The sequence below is a fragment of the Salmo trutta genome, chromosome 25 (assembly GCF_901001165.1).
Source record: "Salmo trutta chromosome 25, fSalTru1.1, whole genome shotgun sequence".
Classification (NCBI taxonomy): Eukaryota; Metazoa; Chordata; class Actinopteri; order Salmoniformes; family Salmonidae; genus Salmo; species Salmo trutta.
The window spans coordinates 17842002-17865553 of record NC_042981.1 but is presented as its reverse complement, the minus strand read 5'-3'; the positions used below and the strand labels follow the sequence as shown (position 1 = coordinate 17865553).

Here is a 23552-nt window from a genome sequence, read left to right as displayed (position 1 = left end):
CTCGGTTTGAACATTGATAATATTACAGTACTTTCTGCTGTGTTGTGTTATATGTTGTGGTGTTGTTGTTCTGAATATCCTTTGTAAATAAATAATAATTTTAAGGACAACAGTCAGTGACGCGCCACACAGCGGTGGCGGGTAGCCTAGATGTTAGAGCGTTGGGCTAGTAGTCGAAAGGTTGCTTGATCGAATCCGCGAGCCGACAAGTTAAACATCTGTCGTTCTGCCCCTGCACAAGGCAGTTAACCCACTGTTCCACGCCGTCATTGTAAATAAGAATGTGTTCTTAACTGACTTGCCTAGTTAAGTAATTAGCAAGGATATTGCTGGTCTCCCTCTAGTCAGAACCCTCAAAGATCGTTATGTCTTCAGTCAAACATCTAGATATCATTTTATTGTAACTTAAGCTTATAGCAATCACAGTCACAAATCACAGGTAAAAAAACCCATTTAAGACGTTTTTTTATTTCACATTTGGCAACACATCTTCCCCAAGAGACCGATCGTGTATTTCTCACATGGTGGAAACACTTGATAAATGCAGTCCCCAAGTTTCCTATTTTATTTCAGCCTTCTAATGACAAACTTTGTCGGCCCTATTTGCATGATAGGTTGAATTAATCCGTGTATTAGGCAGACCTAGTATATCCTGTTGACATTTTGCTCTCACACTCTGGAGTAATAGCTGCCTAACTAACTTACTGAGCTACTGTGTTAACAGGTTGGGGCTTTGAGTGCTCTGGTGACCTATAAGCCAACAGAATAGATCTGTAAAGTGGCTATCTCATGTAGCCTATTAGTGCTAATGATGAGGGTAATACATCTAACCTTAGATTAAATTATGATTTTGTAGCAGTTTTTGAACTCTAATTCATCTTCTCATCAATAGACAGTTTGCAATGTTGTGATGGCTGTATCTCAGAAAGAAGTGTTCGCTATAGGTAGAGTTATAGTCTGTGTGTCTGTGTGTGTGTGTAAGGGCTGATGTTCTGTGGGCATGGGTTTTGTTATGTGGAAACAGTTGTGTTTGGGGTGCCCTCTTGCTGACTTTAGCCCTTGGCCCTCTATAAGTCTGATCATGAGCCTGTGACTCTCTGAATAGTTTTCACTACTCATCCCTGCCTGTGTGTGTGTGTGTGCTTGCCTGTGTCCGTGTGTGTACGTGCATACATTTAAGGTGTTTAATCAAAACAAGTCCATTCATTCAGCATTTAGTTGTTAATTTTAATAGGAATTGTATTTGGATGTATGCACAAACATTAAGCAGCTTGTTGTTGTAACCCTGTTAGGATGATAATACTGATCAACAATGCCTTAGGGAGTTTATAGCACAAACACATGACGCAGGTTCAGTTGTATTATATATACAGCCGTATACACTAAATCCGGGTTGCATCACTGCCTGGTATGGCAACTGGTATGGCATGGCACTACAGAGAGTAGTGTGTGCTGCCCAGTACATCACTGGGGCCAAGCTTCCTGCCATCCAGGACCTCTATACCAGGCGGTGTCAGAAGAAGGCCTAAAAATGGTGAAAGACTCCAGCCACCCTAGTCAGACTGTTCTCTCTGCTACAGCATGGCACGTGGTACCGGAGCGCCAAGTCTAGGTCCAAAAGGCGTCTAAACAGCTTCTTCCCCCAAGCCATAAGAACATCTAATCAAATGGCTACCCAGACTATTTGCACTGCCCCCCCCCTTTACGCTGCTGCTACTCTCTGTTATTATCTATGCACAGTCACTTTAATAACTCTACCTAAATGTACATATTACCTCAATCAACTTGACTAACTGGTGCCACATTGACTCTGTACCAGTCCCCGCTGTATATAGCCTCGCTATTGTTATTTTACTTCTGCTCTTTAATTATTTGTTACTTTTATTTATTTGTATTTTTTTAAAGTATTTTTCTTAAAACTGCATTGTTGGTTTGGGCTTGTAAGTAAGCATTTCACTGTAAGGTCTACACCTGTTGTATTCGGCGCATGTGACAAATAACATTTGATTTGATTTGATCCCCAATTGTAGAGCTCCTGTGCTATTGAGGGTCTGTATGCCAAGTTGGTCGTCTGCCTTATCTGTTGTCTTGGGCATCATAAGAATATGTTGGCATCCACTGCATCTCTCCGACAGTCCAATCTGGTGAGATATGTTTAGCCAATAGTTTAGCCAATGCTGCTAGCCATAATGCATGTTTGTTAATAACATTAATACATTCTCTGCAAATGAAAAGTAGATTTGTATAGCATCAGTATACTGTTAGAATGTTAGCCTACATGCCTTGTATGGATAGTATGTTTTTCTTCTATGCCAACAGAATAGTTGCCCTTGTGCTCTAACAATGGAATCCCCCTGAGCCTTGTTTAAATGTCACCTTCTCCCCCGTCAATCAGGCTAGTCACTAACTAGATCTGCGCTGTTGGGAAAACTACACCAATCCCACAGATGTGCAGGTTGTGTTACTTTTGTCAACTTTACACGAGGTTCCTGAGGGTATCCTAGATATACACTAATGTTACCTTGACAACAATAAAAGCAGAGGTAGATTATCAGTTAATTAGAATATGAGTTCAATGGGTCTGTCCAGCCAGCCTCAACTCCTAGCAAAGTTGTGATGGGGTGGATAAAATAGGTAGGGGATAAATGACAAAATAAATTGTCACATTGTTTTCTTGGTAGGTATGCATCATGTCATGATTCCCACAAAATAAAGATAACCATCTCTCAAGATAAACCATCTCTTTTTTGTTGTTGAAATTAAAGAATTCATTCACCTAATTCATGAAATAATTCCTTGTCATTTTGAATTACATTGTGCTGCTGGATGTGCTACTGTACTGCACCAAACATTGCAATTGAAAATCCCATCAACATCATCCTCTGATTCTATTTGGCTCTCCCCTTCCACAACAATCAAATGATGTGTTATGGTTTCGACAATAGTCTTTAGAGCAGAGCCAATACAACTCGTTAGATGTGTTATTGTCTTCCTCCCAGTCCCAGCCTCTCTAGCAATGGGAGCAACAGTAGACTGCATCCTCCCCATGATGTGTTGCTCACCCATGCTGAGAATGTTTACTGTTGTAATCAAGGTCCATGTAACTTGTTTGTGAAATGTTTTGCCTTTATGTTTTAGAGGTGCTATATAATTTGCAAATAGTGGGGCATGAAGTCACAGTTTGATTAAATTGCTGTCTGCAAAAATGAAAACAAAATAAGCTATCTACAAAATGGAGAGGTTTTTGTTTGAAAATAAAATTATTTCTCGCTTCCGAAGAGAAGCCGATTTAACATTCAGCAAATGTGAGAGCTTGCACTTGTATTTTCATATGTACCATTTCTATTCCTATTTAGAAGAACATTATGGATACATAATGAAATGCATGATTGTTTAATGTGACTTAGATTTAACTTTACAGATGATTACTCTGTTCTGTTTAGATGTTTTTCAAGAAGCTAGCTATTCTTTACTTTTTGTAAACATTATACATCAGCCTTATATAATTACACATCAATACCAATACACCAGCTGGTGACAGAAGTAACATGCCTAGACGTCATCATTACGTTTTCTAATAATACCATGTTGCATACATAGCTTCAAACATATGTGACACCTCTATATTGTGTTTAGATGATGATGTAACCACTCTGAGACTTTGCATGGAGCTCCTGGGTTACTATCTGTGTTTCCCCAACATTTCCTGAAGTTTGCTGACAGAAAGGAGACTGCGGCTCTAAACAGGCTTTTCTGTGTACTAAACAGCTCTCAGCCCATGGGATTCCTCAAAGAGGGGTCTGAACTGTCAGAGACCTATCATAGCACTAAATGGAATAAACATTGATAAACACTTGATTATGCATGTTGTTGCTTGCTAGTGTAGTAAATTGTTATTATTATATTTTTTTCCTGAGGTCATGGTGGGTCTGTTAAAGTTGAAGCTTGTGCAGATTCAGGTTCAAGCTCTTTGTTCCACATGGATCTGTCTAAGTGTTGTTTTAGGGTAAAAAATCCCCTTGACGTTTTGGCATTCTACAAATAAAACGTGTTGGTGCATCTGGTTTGCTTGGTGATTTTTGACACCACTGTCTCATTTTGAATGGTGCAAATTACACTTGACATTTTACAATTTTTTTACTTGCTGAAAAATATGTAATATATTTATATTTATTTCAGTTTATTTATTTTTTGGTTGCAGTGGGAGAAACAAAACACACTTTTTTATGTTATCTAATGATGTTAGTTTGTATTGTCAAACCTGTGTTTAACTTCCAATGTATACAGTAAATAAATATACGTGTCTGTTTTATGTTGTAATGTTTATTTCAGTATTTATTGGCATTGGGGATTATTTCAACTGTATTGAAAATTGTCTGAACATTTGATAAACATTGCCCATTAAACATCGCACATCACTACTACATCAGATAATTCATGCAGTGACAGAATACCATGAGGCCAGGTGTTATAGTCTAAGGATTAAAACCCCAGCTGCAGCTCACTGCAACTAATAACTGATTGTGAAAGTGGTGAACATGGTGTGTAGAGGGTTATCAAATTCACATGGGATGACATTTGCTGTTTTCCCCAATACCCTATGCAACACATTAAACCTTGTCACTGTTGTCATGTCTGCCAGTCCTCCAGTAGCGCTCCCAATGTAACTCCCTGTCAATAATGAGATTTTATGGAGTCCCTAACATCTCCCCATCTCTCCTGCTCCCCAGGCACCGCCACCTGAAAACGCAAGAACAGAAAGACACTTTTTTTTAGGGTTAGTGGTCTCGCTGTGAAGGTTTTTGAAATGTGTGAAAGAAAAGAGATGTAGACCCTCCTCTGCCACCAATTTTACAGACCAATTATCTACTTGGAGTTCAACAAACAAACAGCAGCGCTGCTGAGTGCTGGCAGGTCTCTGGCTGGTGGGTGACCTCCGAGCCTCTCACAGGGCTTTTACACCAGATCAATTCCTCATCACAAGAGCCAGCGCCAGCCCCCGCCATGATTCACCTTGCTCATTCACCTGCCCTGGTCGCACGGGCTCCACACCAACCCAGAACCACCTTTCATTCATTGATCACCTCTGTATCATCATCATGAAGGACGAAGGAACTGGGAAATCTATTTATTTACAGACGTATCACTGTTTTTATCACCTACCACAAACTGGGGTTTGTATTGCTGCTCGAATAAATTCATGTTTTGTTTATTATTATTATTTTTTTGTGAGATAGAGACTATGTGCATCAGCAGAGGCAGAGCATGGGTGTAGGCTGACAGTGACAATTGTCAATTTCAGCAGGAAGCAGCACAGACAGCTAGCTATTAGTCAGCCACAGCAGAGTAAAATCAATGGCATCCTGATTAGACTGATGACAGCACATTCACAGTTCGAGGCGGGAGTGTCCAGACATAGGCGAGGTGTACAGCAAATAAGCTCTACTTGTCTGCACACAAAGAAAATCCACCCCGCTTTGTTTATCAGGTGTAAAAATCTGGAAAGACTGCTGGGGAATAGGGACATTTCAGATGTTATTCTCCGATAGGGACATTTCAGTTATTTTAGCTCAACCATTTCAGCACTGATCTGATTTTCATGTCTTGGCAGAAATGTTGTTCTAATTGAGCACTATGGACTGGTGTCACACAATGATGCTGCCTATCATTATTACCTGAATAGTCTAACAAACAAATTTTCACCAAAAAAAGTGATTTTCATAACTAGCCTAAAGCACAAATGATGATAGATCTCTTAGCAAAAGGCTGGGATAATGTGATGGATAGACATATTGATTATGGCGATATTGAATGAGCCATGACCAAGTGTGCATTGTTGTTAAGACAGATTCATGTTAATTCCTTTTGAATCATTCATTAAACTCACATACAAATCTTCATTTAATTCACTCTCTCTGGACCTATTGGCATTGAGTAGTCGACTTAGATTTTTAACAGCCACTTTGTACAGTGCCCAGATTAGGAAGCCCATATTTTACAGTATAGATAGTAGAGGGCTCAAATACTTCTCATTCATTCTATCTAACTTGCCTCCAACATAAGGTTAAGATGCTCACTTTGATGATGCTCCACTTCTTTTCAAACTCAACACTGCATAGTTTTTCCAGTTTACAGACCCCTCCCACCAACACTTTAAGTGCCTTTGATGCCGGTTCCCAGACGAGGCTGCTTTTGTGCATAAATTGCAGCAGTTACATTTGTTGTGAGAAGTTTGGAGAAAGAGAGAGGAGAATGTTTGTAGAATGTTGTTTTTTCTACGCCACATCTCCAGATCAATCTGTGAGCAGTAAATGGATATTATTAAACAGCATGGGGCGCCTCAGACGACGAGGCTCAGGCTTCATGGAGCGCTAAGCGAGGAAGAGGGTTCTCTCTCTCTCTGCAACAGGGCAATTGTTGACACGTTTTTTTCTGCCAATCTACAGCGCTCCTCCAATTGTGGCTGCCATGGCAACCTGCTCTTACCCGTCGTGGCAGCTGGCAGCTCCACACTTGCAGAGTTGTGCTGCTTCTATGATTGGCGACTCATAAAAAAAGAGGGAAAATAGAGGTGAAAACAGGCCTCTACAACATGCATGGCAACTCAGTACCCCAATGATTTGTCTTGGTTCATCTGGAATACAAATAGCCCTGGCAAACACCATAGTGCTTTGATTTCAGATCCCATACAGCAAGGAGAGGAAGAGCATGCATTTCGTTGGTCTATTTGTGGACCTGTGTGTGTGCGCGTGTGTGTGCATTAATGCGTGTGTGTGTGCATACGTGCGGGCCTACGTAGATGCATGCATGTGTGTGTGTTCATACCTGTGCTGTAACACAATGCTGTGATGAAAGTATGTCTCTCTTCAGCTCACTGCTACAGTGATAGGCCACCACAAACAAGCACTGTCAAAACTTCATCCTTATATCAACACTAAGGCCTTTATTTCATTTGACAACTACACAGCCTTGCCCTATCTGTCACAATCTAAGATAAAGAAACAAAAGGTTTCATATTGTAATATTGTAAGACATCAGTTTTTTTTTCGTGGTACAATTATTTCCCCCCTCAAAACATGAGGCACTTGCGACACACCAAGTCGCACCATAGTCATCTAAGTATCCTAATCTGTTCCTTCCACTTGCAGTGCAGCGCAACCTGGAATGTTCTCATATGTCAACCTGCAGGCTGCATTGAGCTATCACTTCAACACTCAGCCCCAGTAACCAATATCTCAGGGTGTTGTGCAAAAATGAGAGAGAGAGAGAGATATCTGACTGGGGGTAAAGCTTCCCAGTGCTTCACACAGCTAGGAGGTGGAAAGGAGAGGAGTGGGGAAGAGAACAGGAAGGATCTTTATCTGCACCAGATGTGATTAGATATACAGCTCCAGCCATATGTGCGTGTTTTCAGACTAATCTGTGTTAAAAGGGAAACTCAACATTGTCTACCTTTGAGGTTATGGAAAAGTCAGTGTGTACAGTAGAGAAGACCACTACACATGTTCTCAATGTGTCCCAAAAGGCACCCTTTTCCCTATGGGCCCTGGTCAATTGTAGTGAACTATTTTACATATACAGGGAATAGGTTGCCATTTGGGACGTAGCCAAGATTTGGAATGATACTCACTTTTGTATGACTATATGTAAGATTATTTTCTTCATAAAATGTTTGACTTCCGTTTAATTGTTGAGAATTGAGTGAGGACCCAATGTGCTCTGTCATTCTAAAACCTGTATACGGATGGAACTTAACCTGTCTGGAACATAATCAGTCTGGGACATAACCCATCTGGAATTTAACATTTTTTAACATTTAAATGAACCTTTATTTAACTAGGCAAGTCAGTTGAGAACAAATTCTTATATACAAATGACAACCTAACAAAAGGCAAAAGGCTTCCTGCGGGGACAGGGCCTGGGATTAAAAATAAAAATACATTAAATAAAAATATAGGACAAAACACACATCACAACAAGAGAGACAACACAACACTACATAAAGAGAGACCTAAGACAACAACATAACGAGGCAGCAACACATGACAACACAGCATGGTAGCAACACAACATGACAACAACATGGTAGCAACACAACATGGCAGCAGCACAACATGGTAGCAGCACAAAACAGGGTACAAACATTATTGGGCACAGACAACAGCACAAAGGGCAAGAAGGTAAAGACAACAATACATCATGCAAAGCAGCCACACCTGTCAGTAAGTGTGTCCATGATTGAGTCTTTGAATGAAGAGATTGACATAAAACTGTCCAGTTTGAGTGTTTGTTGCAGCTCGTTCCAGTCGCTAGCTGCAGCGAACTGAAAACATGCACAGTATCATTGTCCTTCCTCATGACTGTGATATGCGTTGTAGACTTTGTATGACCCCTATCAAAAGGTGCCGTGTAGTGTTCTCGACAACTGAGAAAAAAAATACTTTGTATGACCCCTATCAAAAGGTCACTTGTACAGGTAGTTTTCCCAACAGATGACAAATAAAGAATATGTCAAAGAACCTTTTTGTCTTCATGGTTTCTTCTGTAGCAGAGTAACAAACAGAAATACATCTCCACAAACTATATGGCTGATCATGTGCAGAATGTGATTTTATCACAAGAATACATTCCATTTAGTGTTTAATGCACTTGGGGGGGAGGGGGGGGGGATTGGATGTTACTGTACGTACAGTATGTATTTCTTGAAAACTCACTTCACTCTGGTAGTAGGCAACCCATTAGGAAAATGCCGATGTCATTCTGAAGGCTTTGACATCTATGGAGATTGAACAAAGCAGAATATCTCTGACAGAATATATTTTGTAAGATAAATATGTTGTGCAATTTCAGAACCCCATTAGAGAAGCCATTTTATATTGTTATGCTCCATTTTATACATCCCTGTTTGAGTGAAGAGGGCAGAGTAGAGCACACATTATCATCGTTTTAGGCTTTAAGCTGTCATGAAATTGCTGCAGAAAAATGTCTTACATGCCATTGTTGAAAAGCTGTAATTTTATCGTGTTTCAGGAGTTATCTATCTTGTGAAATTGTTAACTGGGTGCAAAAATGGGCTTGTAAGTATTAGGACAATAGCAATTCCAGAACAACTGGGCACTTTGTATGGGATGTTCAGTAGATTCTTTCCCTCTGCTTCTTTAAAGTACTATGGGATTGTTTATAACCAGTTGAAGGGTACATTTCCTCCCGTGGTAGCCAATATTTGAGCACATAAAAATGCTTAAGAGCTGACATGTTTAAAATGCAAATATAGTGGAACTATGTGGAACTCTGTGGAACTATGGAATTAGAAAATATTCAGGTTCCAAGTGGAATGTCATGTATGCAACTAGACAATATTCTAGTTGTAAGTGAAACTTAATCTCAATTGTGTAGCATGTGTGTTAATTTTCTCGTGCTGCATTCACACGCTTGCCCACACTCCCAGTGATCCGGTTACTATACCTCACAGGTAAAGGGCTTTACTTTACTAAGAGGCTTTGGAGGCTGGTAGATTGACCTTCGAATGACTCCATCTCCACTCCTCCTCCTCCTCTCAAAAATCCATCTCTCTCCCAGAGTAGGCACCAATCACGAGGGCTCTTTCCACAATGGAAATACCTGTAGGTGAAAGGTTATGAGCTGAGGAAACTTTGAAACTGACACAAACATCCCAAAAATATTGTATCAACCGTCTTTCCCGAAAGGTATCGAATTGGTTTAAACGTTGTAGCTTGGGGTTGATAACTGTTGATTTGCAGTCTGTAACTATATGCGAAGACCCTTGAGCCTCCTTGTGAAGTGTTGAAAAGCAGTTAACCAGCTGGTGTTTGTTCTGATTTGAAGTCTATAGGGCCTAACCCTCCCTCCTTTAAACATGGATAGATCACAACCAGGTTCCTGGAAGTTAGTTAGCTGCAGAACAGAACATGCGCTGATTGGACAACCATCTACCACAAACCGTTAGCAACCTAAATGATGAATGGAAGAGCATAAAGAATGAAGCAGCTTGGGAGTTATTTGATTGTGAAGTGCAGAGAGTGGAAGTCAAGGGAACTAATAGAGGTAGAAGACAGAACCCAGCTGGACCTGCACCCCTAGATAGCTTTCATGAGTCAGGCAGATCTCCTTTCAGACTGATGTAGCTAGTACAGACAGACTGTATGTTTCATTCATTTCTGCCTACTTTGTCTCATTTCCTTTACCTCGAGTGAGAGACGTCCCTGTCTCGTTGATTTAAAGGTGTTTGTGTGAGCTACCGTGGTCCACTGAAGAGGATTTGGTCAGGGTGCATCCTGAGGCTTAGTCATAGTAGAGGTGAAGAGGTCAGCTGGAGGTCTTGACTGAGAGATCAAAAGTCACGCCACACCAGCATCTTTTTCAATGGGGCTTGAAATTGTGTTTTCCTGGCTTCAAACACTGGTGCGCATCAGGGTTGGGGTCAATTCCATTTCAGGGTTGGGGTCAATTCCATCCCCAGCTCCAACAACTACAGACTCCTCAACATCAACCTAAGTCAAATCAATCTTTATTTATACAGCACATTTCAGACATGGAATGCAACGCAATGTGCTTGACAAGAAAATAATAATAAAAAACAAGGAAAATAAAAGCGGAAATATTTACCCCACAACGAACATAAGATAAAAATCAAAAGAATTACACAAACTGAATGACTAAAAAGCACCCTAAAGAAAAGCAAAGATAAAAATATGTATTTAAAGATTTCTTCTAAATATGTCCACAGTGTCGGCCCCCCTCAGGTTCTCTGGCAGGCTATTCCAGAGGCTGGGGGCATAATAACTAAAGGCCTCTGCAGGTCTCGGTCCTAGGCTTTGGAATAGTTAAAAAGCCAGAGCCACAGGACCTGAGGGACCTACTGGGTACATAACTTAAAAGCATGTTTGACATGCATTGGGGTGCATAATCGTGGATTGATTTAAAAACCAATAGAATAATGCAGAGACCTTAAAATGTGCGGCTAGATTCTATCTTTAACAATAAGTATCTCAGTCTTGTCTTGATTTAGCTGGAGGAATTTGTGAGCCATCCAAGTATTTAAATCCTTAATACAGTCTAATAATTTATCCGTGGAGCTAAAATAATCTGATGACAAAGAAATGTAAAGTTTTGTCTGATTGGCAGTGAAAATCAATGCTGTGCTTTCTGATAAAGCTGCCAAGGGGTAACATATATCAACTGAACAGTACTGGACCCAAAATCGAAACTTGTGGAACGCCACATGTGGTACACTATATATACAAACGTTTGTGGACACCCCTTCAAATTAGTGGATTTGGCTATTTCAGCCCCACCCGTTGCTGACAGGTGCATACAATTGAGCACACAGCCATGCAATCTCTTTACACAAATATTGGCAGTAGAATGGGTTTACTGTAGAGCTCAGTAACTTTCAATGTGGCAGCGTCATTGGATGACACCTTTCCCACAAGTCAATTAGTCAAATTTATGCCTTGCTAGAGCTTCCCCGGTCAACTGTAAGTGCTGTTATTGTAAAGTAGACATGTCTAGGAGCAACAACAGCTCAGCCGCAAAGTGGTAGGTCACACAAGCTCACAGAATGGGACCGATGAGTGCTGAAGCATGTAGCGTGTAAAAAATTGTCTGTCCTCGGTTGCAACACTCACTACTGAGTACCAAACTGCCTCTGGAAGCAACAATAACTGTTTGTCGGGAACTTCATGAAATGGGTTTCTATGGCCTAAGATCACCATGTGCAATGGAAAGCGTTGGCTGGAATGCTATAAAGTTCACTGTCATTGGACTCTGGAACAGTGCAAACGCGTTCCCTGCCCCAAAGTGTCAACTGTAATGTTTGGCAGAGGAGGAATAATGATCTGGGGCTGCTTTTTATGGTTCAGACTAGGCCCCTTAGTTCCAGTGAAGAGAAATCTTAACGCTAGAGCATACAACGACATTCTAGACCAGGGGCGGGCAACTCCAGTCCTCAGGGGCCTGATTGGTGTCACACTTTTTCTCCATCTCAAGCAAACACAGCTGATTAATCAAATTGTATTCTAAAGTGAAGATCATGATTAGGTGATTATTGGAGTCAGGTGTGTTAGCTAGGGCTGGGGCAAAACTGTGACATCAATCAGGCCCCTGAGGACTGGAATTGCTAACCCCTGTTCTAGACGATTCTGTGCTTCCAACTTTGTGGCAACAGTTTGGAGAAGGCCCTTTCCTGTTTCAGCATGACAATGTCCCTGTGCACAAAGCAAGGTTCATAGAGAAATGGTTGGCCGAGAGCAGTGTGAAAGAACTTAATTGGCCTGCACAGAGCCCTGACCTCAACCCCATCGAACACCTTCGGGATAAATTGGAAAGCAGACTGCTTGTAGTAACCAAAAAAGTGTTAAACAAATCAAAATATATTTTATATTTGAGATTCTTCAGAGTAGCCACCCTTTTCCTTGATGACAGTGTTGCACACTCTTGGCATTCTCTCAACAAGCTTCATGAGGTAGTCACCTGGAATGCATTTCAATTCACAGGTGTGCCTTGTTAAAAGTTAATTTGTGGAATTTCTTTCCTTCTTAATGCCTTTGAGACAATCAGTTGTGTTGTGATAAGGTAGGGTTGTATACAGAAGATAGCTCTATTTGGTAAAAGACCAAGTCCATATTATATCAAGAACAGTTCAAATGAGCAAAGAGAAATGACAGTCCATCATTACTTTAAGACATGAAGGTCAGTCAATCCGGAACATTTCAAGAACTTTGAAAGTTTCTTCAAGTGCAGTCGCAAAAACCATCAAGCGCTTTGATGAAACTGGCTCTCATGAGGACCACCACAGGAAAGGAAGACCCAGAGTTACCTCTGCATTAGAGGATAAGTTCATTAGAGTTTCCAGCCTCAGAAATTGCAGCCCAAATAAATGCTTCACAGAGTTCAAGTAATAGACTCATCTCAACATTAACTGTTTAGAGGAGACAGCGTAAATCGGGCCTTTATGGTCGAATTCCTGCAAAGAAACCAATACTAAATAACACCAATAAGAAGAAGAGACTTGCTTGGGCCAAGAAAAATGAGCAAGGGACATTAGACCGTTGGAAATCTGTCTTTTGGTCTGATGAGTCCAAATTTTAGGTTTTTGGCTTAGGTCAACGGATGATCTCCGCATGTGTGGTTCCCACCGTGAAGCATGGAAGAGGAGGTGGGATGGTGTAGGGGTACATTGTTGGCGACACTGTCAGTGTTTTATTTAGAATTCATGACATACTTAACTAGCATGGCTACCACAGCATTCTGCAGCCATATGCCATCCCATCTGGTTTGTGCTTATCATATGTTTTTCAACAGGACAATAACCCAACACACCTCCAGGCTGTGTATGGGCTATTTGACAAAGAAGGAGAGTGATGGAGTGCTGCATCAGATGATCTGGCCTGCTCAATCCTCAACCCAATTGAGATGGTTTGGGATGAGTTGGCCCGCAGAGTGAAGGGAAAGTAGCTAACAAGTGCTCAGCATATGTGGGGACTCCTTCAAGACTGGTGGAAAAACATTACAGGTGAAGCTGATTGAGAGAATGCCAAGATGTAGAAAATAGTAAAAATAAACAAAAACCCTGGAATGTGTAGGTGTGTCCAAACTTCTGACTGACAGTATATGCCAACTTGCCCTTAATTTTCTATTAAAGTTATCAACTAAATCATCACAAGAGGAAGGCAGAATAGGTGGTGGAGTATTGTTCATACACTCAATAAATCTGTTGCAGCTTCAGAGGTAAGATAGCGTTTCTTAATGATGTGTTCAGTATTACTGTCACATCCTGACCAGTAAAAGGGGTCATTTGTCATTGTAGTATGGTCAGGGCGTGGCAGGGGGTGTTGTTTTTGTGTGTTTTGGGGTTGGTTTGTTTCATGGGGATTTGTTCTAGTTTTCATTTTCTATGTTCATTTTCTATGTGTGGCCGAGTATGGTTTCCAATCAGAGGCAGGTGTCTTTCGTTGTCTCTGATTGGAAGCCATACTTAGGCAGCCTGTTTTTTCCTGTGGGTTGGCGGGTGGTTGTTTTTCGTATAGTCTATGTTACCTTACGGAACTGTGGTGTGTCGTTTTGTTATTTTTTTGGTTTAAGTGTTCATGTTACTCTAATAAAAGAAGATGAGCACTCAACACGCTGCGCTTTGGTCTAATCCTTCCGACAGTTATGACAATTACCCTGTGCTATGGACAACAAGGTAGTAAAAAATCCACAGTGGTGATCAGATAAAGCAACATCAACAATAGAGGATATGTCAATAGAAAGCCCCTTGTTAATAACCAGGTCCAGAGTATGGCCGTGGTTATGGGTGGGCCTAGTAACATATCGGATAAAGTCCAAAGAGGCCGAAAGATTCATAAATTCAATGGCCTTTGAGCCTTTGTCAATATGAATATTAAAATTGCCCAACATAATGATTTTATCATAGTTCTCAAGGACAATAGGCAATAGTTCAGATAAATCAGTGAAGAAAGTGGGGCAGTGCTTTGGTGGCTTTTACAGGGTTATGGCCAGCACCATTGGCTGACATTTACAGTATAGCATGATGTTCAAAAGACCCAATGTTGGCCTCCCGAGTGGCGCCGTGGTCTAAGGCACTGCATCACAGTGCTAGCTGTGCCACTAGAGATTCTGGTTTCGAGTCCAGGCTCTGTTGTAGCCGGCCGCGATCGGGAGACCCATGGGGCGGTGCACAATTGGCCCAGCGTCGTCTGGGTTAGGGGAGGGAGTGGCCGGCATGGATGTCCTTGTCCCATCTCGCACTAGTGACTCCTGTGGCTGGCCGGGCGCAGTGAACGCTGACACGGTCTCCAGGTGTACAGTGTTCCTCTGACACATTGGTGCGGCTGGTTTCCGGGTTAAGTGGGTATTGTGTCAAGAAGCAGTGCGGCTTGGTTGGGTTGTGTTTCGGAGGACGCATGACTCTCGACCTTTGCCTCTCCCGTGTCCGTACAGGAGTTGCAGCGATGAGACAAGACTGTAACTACCAATTATCCAATTGGAGAGAAAACAAGGTAAAAAAAATACTAAATAAAAAAATAGACCCAAAGTTGCCAAACAAAATGTCCCCCACCCATTTTCCCTTTTCTGATAGAGTATGAAAAGCTGTAGTCTGGGGGGTAGGCTTCCATAAGAGTGGCATTACAGTCTGTTGACAGCCATGTTTCATTGAGAAACATGAAATCATCTTTGCGCTCAGTAATGAGGTCATTCACGAGAAAGGTTTTACTTGTGATTTCTCTAACATTTAAAAGCGGCATATTCAATGAGTGTGGCCACTCTGCCCCTGGGGCATCTGCCCGAGGTAATCAATGGAATAGCAATCAAATTATTAACGTTACAACCACGTTTTCTGACAGTCTCCAATCTATCATAATGGTAGGAGATGACAGTTTTTATAAACTCACTAGAAGGCAGAGTTAAAAGAACATAAATTAGGTTACTCACAGTGCCATTTCTACAGGAGTTGATATGGTTTCCAAGTCCTCTGTTGCTTATTCTGACAGGGAGAACTGGAGCACTACCGACTCTGTCCGTCAGTTGCAAAGTTCTTCAGGTACTCGTTCAGGGCAAAGAGTCGGCTGAAACATTCCAAACCCCTTCGGTAACATGGGAGGGGGTCAGAGATAATTATTATCTTCCCTGTGCTAGCGAGGGTGTAAAACATGTTTGTAGTCCTCCCTCAGTTCGTCAGATCGCCTAAAACGAAGGTCATTAAAACCTATGTGAGTGACGATGGTGTCAATATTTGAGTAGTTGGCAGGAACCGTGGGCAGGAGTTGATGTTGAGGACACGGGCTCCTGGGTAACAGTGGACCTTGGTCGGTCCACAGACCATAGGCAAGCCGATGGGGAAGCGACCTGCTGAACTGCGGTGGCCGTGGGGAGGGTGCCACTGGGCGGCCGCCGGCTGTTGGTATATAACCAGGATTCGTGCTGACTCCCGGGGCTGGCAGGTCAATCTCAAGAGGGGCAAAGCTGTCTGATAGCTAGATCGGATTTTCTCGGATAGATGAAGGGTGGCCAGACTGCCTCTCCGATCTCCTATGCCTTGCAAGTGTCCAGTCTCCCATGGGCCGCGGAGTTGAGCTTAACATCTGTTCATTGGATTGGGACAGATCAATGCCGCACGACTCATCGACAACTTTGCTACAGGAGGCATTTAAAATGTAGATTTGTTTTGCCTGGGTTACAGCAAGGTCGGTGTACTTAGAAAGCAGGTTATCCTTTTCTCGCAGCCGAGCCAACAGTCAGAGGATCTCTTACCTAAGCTGCTTGATGGTTGTGCATTTAGGGCAGACAAATCCCTGTCCATTTTCCAGTTCAACCTTCATCTTGTGATTGTGTGGAAATGATCTCACACCTGAAGCATTTGTGCCCAGACGGGGATAAAAGCACAGCTAGCGTTAGCCTGCTCTGTTTTAATGATGGCTAGCAGCTAACTACTACTTAACAAGAATCCAGGACACAAACATGTGGTCCCAGCGTCGCCAAATCCGTAGCAATACACATTTTATTTATGATAAAAAATGATTTAATGAAAACTATTCCATAAAAACAATAAACCCAGCTCCAACAACTATAGACTCCTCAACATCAACCTAACCCCCAGCTCCCTAAACCCCAGCTCCCTAACCCCCAGCTCCAACAACTACAGACTCCTCAACATCAACCTAACCCCCAGCTCCCTAACCCCCAGCTCCAACAACTACAGACTCCTCAACATCAACCTAACCCCCAGCTCCCTAACCCCTAGCTCCAACAACTACAGACTCCTCAACATCAACCTAACCCCCAGCTCCCTAACCCCCAGCTCCAACAACTACAGACTCCTCAACATCAACCTAACCCCCAGCTCCCTAACCCCCAGCTCCAACAACTACAGACTCTTCAACATCAACCTAACCCCCAGCTCCCTAACCCCCAGCTCCAACAGCTTTAGACTCCTCAACATCAACCTAACCCCCAGCTCCAACAGCTTTAGACTCCTCAACATCAACCGAACGCCCAACTCCAACAACTACAGACTCCTCAACATGAACTTTTCATGTAAACACAGTTGGATACCAGCTACAGGACACATCTGGGGCCAAGCCGGAGTTTCTCTGTGTGTGTGTGTGTGTGTGTGTGTGTGTGTGTGTGTGTGTGTGTGTGTGTGTGTGTGTGTGTGTGTGTGTGTGTGTGTGTGTGTGTGTGTGTGTGTGTGTGTTGTGTGCAACCAGATTTGGCAGTACTGGTGTTGAGAGAGATGTGGGAGGCAAGGGTGCAATGAGCAAGTGGCTGTTGAAAGAAAGGAACAGAATGCTGGTAAGAGATGTGTGTTAAGAAAGAGACCAATGGGAGAGATCCCAGGAGGAGGATACTTCAGGGACATGGTGAGGGAATCTTGCACTGGGCGAAGGGTGATACAAAACATTGGTACGTTAGAGATTAGGTAACAATAGGAGGAACGTTCACCACAGCAGGAGAGGAGTCAATGTCATGGTCTGTTCTCCAGGAAGATAAATATTTAAAAATTGTTATTTCAGTTTAATGTAACAAGTTGGTCATTCATAACACAATTTGCTGTGTTGCCAGCCATTAACTTGATATGAAAATACTATGAGTAGTCGAACATACCATCTATTTAATTGATTCCAAACATTCCATATAACTGGAATGTGCAAAATGGAGATCATCAAAGAAATGTAATCAGGACAGGAAGTTCCTGCAAAACAGTAACACTGCCGTAGAACGTTAGGATGAGACTGGTGTATGAGGACGTACTACATACTGTATATATTTAGCACCTGTTCTCATCAACCTTTGTGTTATCTTCCCGCAGGCCTCTTTCTGTGTCCCCAGAGAACAATTTACATTTATACATATTTCTCATCAGATTTCATATTACATTTCACTTCACATATAACCCATAATCTATCCACAGAATCATAGTGTTTTCAGTCAGCTTCATTAACCAAGTTGAAATTAGAGCTATGAATGACAAAACTCTCTATTGACCACATCTGCGCCGCTACTGACATCAGACTGTTTTTGATTACCCATCAGCATTTGGGGTAATGCAGGAAATGTAAAACGTGCAGTGTGTTTGAGATTTAAAAAGTATTCTAAAGTCTGTTATTTCCATTTTGAAATGTGAGACTTGATTTATAATTAATATTTCCTGTTGCTGCAGGATTATTTTCCTGCTGTCGCAAACTGGCTCAAATTAAGAACCTAGATCTGTACTGTATGATCACTACCTGCTGGTCTGATCTACATCTACTTTCAGTGGTTGATAATATTCTTCACAGCTAGTTCACAATTGAACCCCAACCAGTGAACTTAACTTCAACGATTACATCATGAGCATACATATAAATAATTTCCGGTAACACTTTAAAAGAAGGTTCCATTTGTAAAGCGTTTATATAGGGGTTGTAATTATGTTATTTCCCGTTATTTAATAATTTGTAAATGTATTATAAACCATTAATAAATGGGTTATAACAAATTGGTCAAAATAGTGCGATAGCCAGTCAGTGCTTGCCAAAAAGTGAGCCACTACTTACCTCCAGCTATTACGTATTTATAAATGCACATACAAATGCGTATAATATTGCCTGTAACTTACTTTGTTTCACGGAAATATGTCTCTCTCGGGATACTCTGTCGGAGCCAGTAAAGCCAGTAGGATTCTCAGTACATCGACAGGAATAAATATCTCTTCGGGAATCTGAAGGGTGGGGGGTGGGGGGGGGGGGTTTGTTTCATGACTAACGACTCGTGGTGTAATTCTAGGAACATAAAGGAACTCAAGTAATTTTGTTCACCCGACCTAAAATACCTCACAATTAAATGCCGACCATATTATCGACCAAGAGAATTCTCCTCCGTCATCGCCACGGCCGTTTACATCCCACCTCAAGCCGAAACCTTGACAGTTCTCAAAAAACTTATTTGGACATTAAGCAAACTGGAAACCACATATTGTAGCTTGGGATTTTAACGATGCAAATCTGAGGACTAGGTTGCCAAAATTCTATTAACATATTGACTGTCCGACTCGTGCTACTAAGACTCTCGAATATTGCTATTCAAACTTCCGGGATGCTTATAAGGCCCTCCCCTGCCCTCCTTTTGGCAAATCTGACCACAACTCCATCTTGCTCCTCCCGTCCTATAGGCAGAAACTCAAACAGGAAGTGCTCGTGCTTCGCACTATTCAACACCGGTCTGACCAATCGGAATCCACGCTTCAGGATTGTTTTGATCACGTGGACTAGGATATGTTCTGGGTAGCGTACGAAAAATAATCTAGAAGCATACATGGATACGGTGACTGAGTTCATAAGGAAGTGAATTGGAGATGTAGTACCCACTGTGACTATTAAAACCTACCCTAACAAGAAACCTTGGGTAACGAGTTGAACTGAGAGTCAGGGAAGCAAGTTCAGGGAGTGAGTGTTTTAATAAATAAACGCAACATAAAACAAAACAAGAAGCACAGACTTAACACTGGAACAGAAACAGTAACGCCTGGGGAAGGAACCAAAGAGAGTGACATATATAGGGAAGGTAATCTGGGAGGGGGGGAGTCCAGGTGAGTCTGAAGACGCGCAAGTGCGCATAACGATGGTGACAGGTGTGCGCCATAACAAGCAGCCTAGGGACCTAGAGACCGGAGTGGGAGCACACGTGACACCATGGATAGATGGTAGCATTCGCGCAAAACTGAAAGCGCAAACCACTGCATTTAACAAGGGCAAGGCGACTGAGCTAAAGAGTAGAGCTGCCGCTTTCAAGGGGCGGGACTCTAATCCGGAAGCTTATAAGAAATCCTGCTATGCCCTCCGATGAACCATCAAACAGGCAAAGGGCCAATATAGGGCTAAGATTGAATCGTACTACACAGGCTCCGATGCTCATCTTATGTGGCAGGGATTGCAAACTATCACAGTCTACAAAGGGAAGCACAGCCGTGAGCTGCCCACTGACACAAGCCTACCAGACGAGCTAAATCACTTCTATGCTCGCTTTGAGGCAAGCAACACTGAGATATGCATGAGTGCATCAGCTGTTCCGGACGACTGTGTGATCATGCTGTCCGTAGCTGATGTAAGAAAGACCTTTAAACAGATCAACATTCATAAGGCCGCGGGGCCAGACGGATTAACAGGATGTGTACTCCGAGCATGCGCTGACCAACTGACAGGTGTCTTCACAGACATTTTCAACATGTCCCTGATTGAATTTGTAATACCAACATGTTTCAAGCAGACCACCATAGTCCCTGTGCCCAAGAACACTAAGGCAACCTGTCTAAATGACTACAGACCCGTAGCACTCACGTCCGTAGCCATGAAAGGCTGGTAATGGCTCACATCAACACCATTATCCCAGAAACCCTAGACCCACTCCGATTTGCATACCGCCCAAACAGATCCACAGATGATGTAATCTCTATTGCTCTCCAAATTGCCCTTTCCCACCTGGACAAAAGGAACACCTACATGAGAATGCTATTCATTGACTACAGTTCAGCGTTCAACACCATAGTACCCTCAAAGCTCATCACAAAGCTAAGGATCCTGGGACTAAACACCTCCCTCTGCAACTGGATCCTGGACTTCCTGACAGGCCGCCCCCAGGTGGTGAGGGTAGGTAGCAACACATCTGCCACGCTGATCCTCAACACTGGAGCCCCTCAGAGGTGCGTGCTCAGTCCCCTCCTTTACTCCCTGTTCACCCACGACTGCGTGGCCAGGTACGACTCCAACACCATCATTAAGTTTGCAGACGACACAACAGTGGTAGGCCTGATCACCAACAATGACGAGACAGTCTGTAGGGAGGAGATCAGAGACCTGGCGGGTGGTGTGAGAATAACAACCTATCACTCAATGTAACCAAGGCAAAGGAGATGATTGTGGACTACAGGAAAAGGAGTACCGACCACGCCCCCATTCTCATCAACAGGGCTGTAGTGGAGCAGGTTGAGAGCTTCAAGTTCCTTCGTGTCCAAATACACCAAGACAGTCGTAAGGAAGGCACGTCAAAACCTATTCCCCCTCAGGAAACTAAAAAGATTTGGCATGAGTCCTCAGATCCTCAAAAGGTTCTACGGCTGCAACATCGAGAGCATCCTGACTGGTTGCATCACTGCCTGGTAGGGCAACTGCTCAGCCTCTGACCGCAAGGCACTACAGAGGGTAGTGCGTACGGCCCAGTACATAACTGGAGCTAAGTTGCCTGCCATCCAGGACCTCTACACCAGGCGGTGTCAGAGGAAGACCCTAAATATTGTCAAAGACCCCACCCACCCCAGTCATAAACTGTTCTCCCTACTATCGCATGGCAAGCGGTACCGAAGCGCCAGTCTAGGACCAAATGGCTTCTCAACTGCTTTTAACCCCAAGCCATAAGACTCCTGAACAGGTAATATAATGGCTAACCAGACTATTTGCATTGTGTTCCCCTCCCCAAACCCTCTTTTACGCTGCTGCTGCTCTCTGTTTATCAGATATGCATAGTCACTTTAACTATACATTCATGTACATACTACCTCAATTAGCCCGACTAATCGGTGCCTGTATATAGCCTCACTACTCTTATAGCTTCGCTACTGTTATTATTCACTGTCTTTTTACTGTTGTTTTTTATTTCCTTACTTATCTATTGTTCACCTAATACCTATTTTTTACTTAATAATTGCACTGTTGGTTAGGGCCTGTAAGTAAGCATTTCACTGCAAGGTGAATACAACACCTGTTGTATTCGGCGCACTTGATAAATAAACTTTGATTTGAAGTGGAGTCGCAATTCAATGGCTCAGACACAAGACATATGTGGCAGGGACTATAGACAATCACGGACTACAAAAGGAAAACCAGCCACTGTGCAACTGAGTCCTGGACTTCCTGACGGGCCGCCCCAGGTGGTGAAGGTAGGAAATATCACCTCCACTCCGCTGATCCTTAACACTGGGGCCCTACAAGGGTGCGTGTTCAGCCCCCTTCTGTACTCCCTGTTCACCCATGACTGCATAGCCTAGCACGCCTTCAACTCAATCATCAAGTTAACAGACGACACAACAGTAGTAGGCTTGATTACCAACGATGACAAGACAGCCTACAGGTTGGAGGTGAGGGCTCTGGGAGTGTGGTGCCTGGAAAACAACCTCTCACTCAATGTCAACAAAACAAAGGAGATCATTGTGGACTTCAGGAAACAGCAGAGGGTGCACCCCCCTATCTACATTGATGAGACCACAGTGGAGAAGGTGTAAAGCGTACACATACTATTCTACGGTATCTTAGTCACTTAATGTTTTCTTATCTGACATTACTCATCTCATGTGTATATACTATTTCCTATACTATTCTGCGGTATCTCATTCACTTAATAATGCTTACATATCTCGCATTACTCATCTCATATGTATATACTGTTTTTCTATACTATTCTACTGTACCTTATTCCGTTCCGCTCTGACATTACTCATCCATGTTTATATAGTCTTAATTCTTTCCTACTTAGATTTGTGTGCATTGGGTATGTGTTGTGTAATTTGTTAGATATTACTTGTTAGATATTACTGCACTGTCGGAGCTAGAAGCACAAGCATTTCGCTACACCCGCAATAACATCTGCTAATCACGTGTATGTGTCACAACTTCTGCCGAAGTCGGTTCCTATCCTTGTTCGGGCGGTGTTCGACGGTCGACGTCACCGGTCTTCTAGCCATCGCCGATCCATTTTTCATTTTCCATTTGTTTCTTCTTGTTTTCCCACACACCTGGTTTTCATTCCCTCATTACGTGTTGTGTATTTAACCCTCTGTTCCCCCCCATGTCTTTGTGTGATATTGTTTATTGCAAGTGCTTGTGCACATTGTTGTCTGGTGCGCGATGGGTTTTGTACCCATTCTTTATTATTCTGGATGCCGGTGGTTATATGTTAATATATATTTAAACTGCTCCGGTTATTACCCAGTTCTGCTCTCCTGTGTCTGACTTCGCTGCCACCAGTTATGCACCCCTTACAGTATGTGACCAATAAAATGATTTGATTTTAATATTGAACCCTTATGTATCATCATGCAACCTTATTTTCAGTGGTTGTGCAGTTAAACAATTGTTTTTTTTCTCACTTTTGGGTGTGATGCATTGTTGCTCTGTCCCAGGAACAGAAATGGTTCATTTTCAGACCAATGGTCAACTCCCATGATGTTGTAACGCTAGGGCGTAGTGGGTGCAGAGTCAGGAGCAGGAGGCAGAGAATGCAGGGTAGTGTTATTTATTTAACACACAACGGCAAAACACAAGCCGCCCCAACAGCGAACTAGAGCGCACACCAAAACCAACGTGCCCAAACACATGGGACAAAAACAGGTCGGCGCAACATACGCACTCGCACTTCAAAAATACAAATGAGCGTGCATACACAAGCAATACAGTACAATCCCGCACACAGAGCAGGCGGGCCTCCTGGCTAAAATAGCCCAGCTAATCAGCCCAAACCAAAAACAGGTGCACACAATCAACAAAAAGGGGGAAAAGTAA

At 42.7% G+C, this 23552-nt stretch overlaps 1 long non-coding RNA gene across 1 annotated transcript; it reads right to left on the bottom strand.

Moving 5' to 3' along the window:
• Positions 1 to 4139: 4139 nt before the first annotated feature.
• LOC115162100 (uncharacterized) lies at positions 4140 to 15680 on the bottom strand. The gene is made up of 3 exons (XR_003869486.1): positions 15457 to 15680; positions 9466 to 9621; positions 4140 to 4740 (listed from the first exon to the last, which is right to left on the bottom strand). It is a non-coding gene; the product is annotated as an uncharacterized LOC115162100 (long non-coding RNA).
• Positions 15681 to 23552: the final 7872 nt, after the last annotated feature.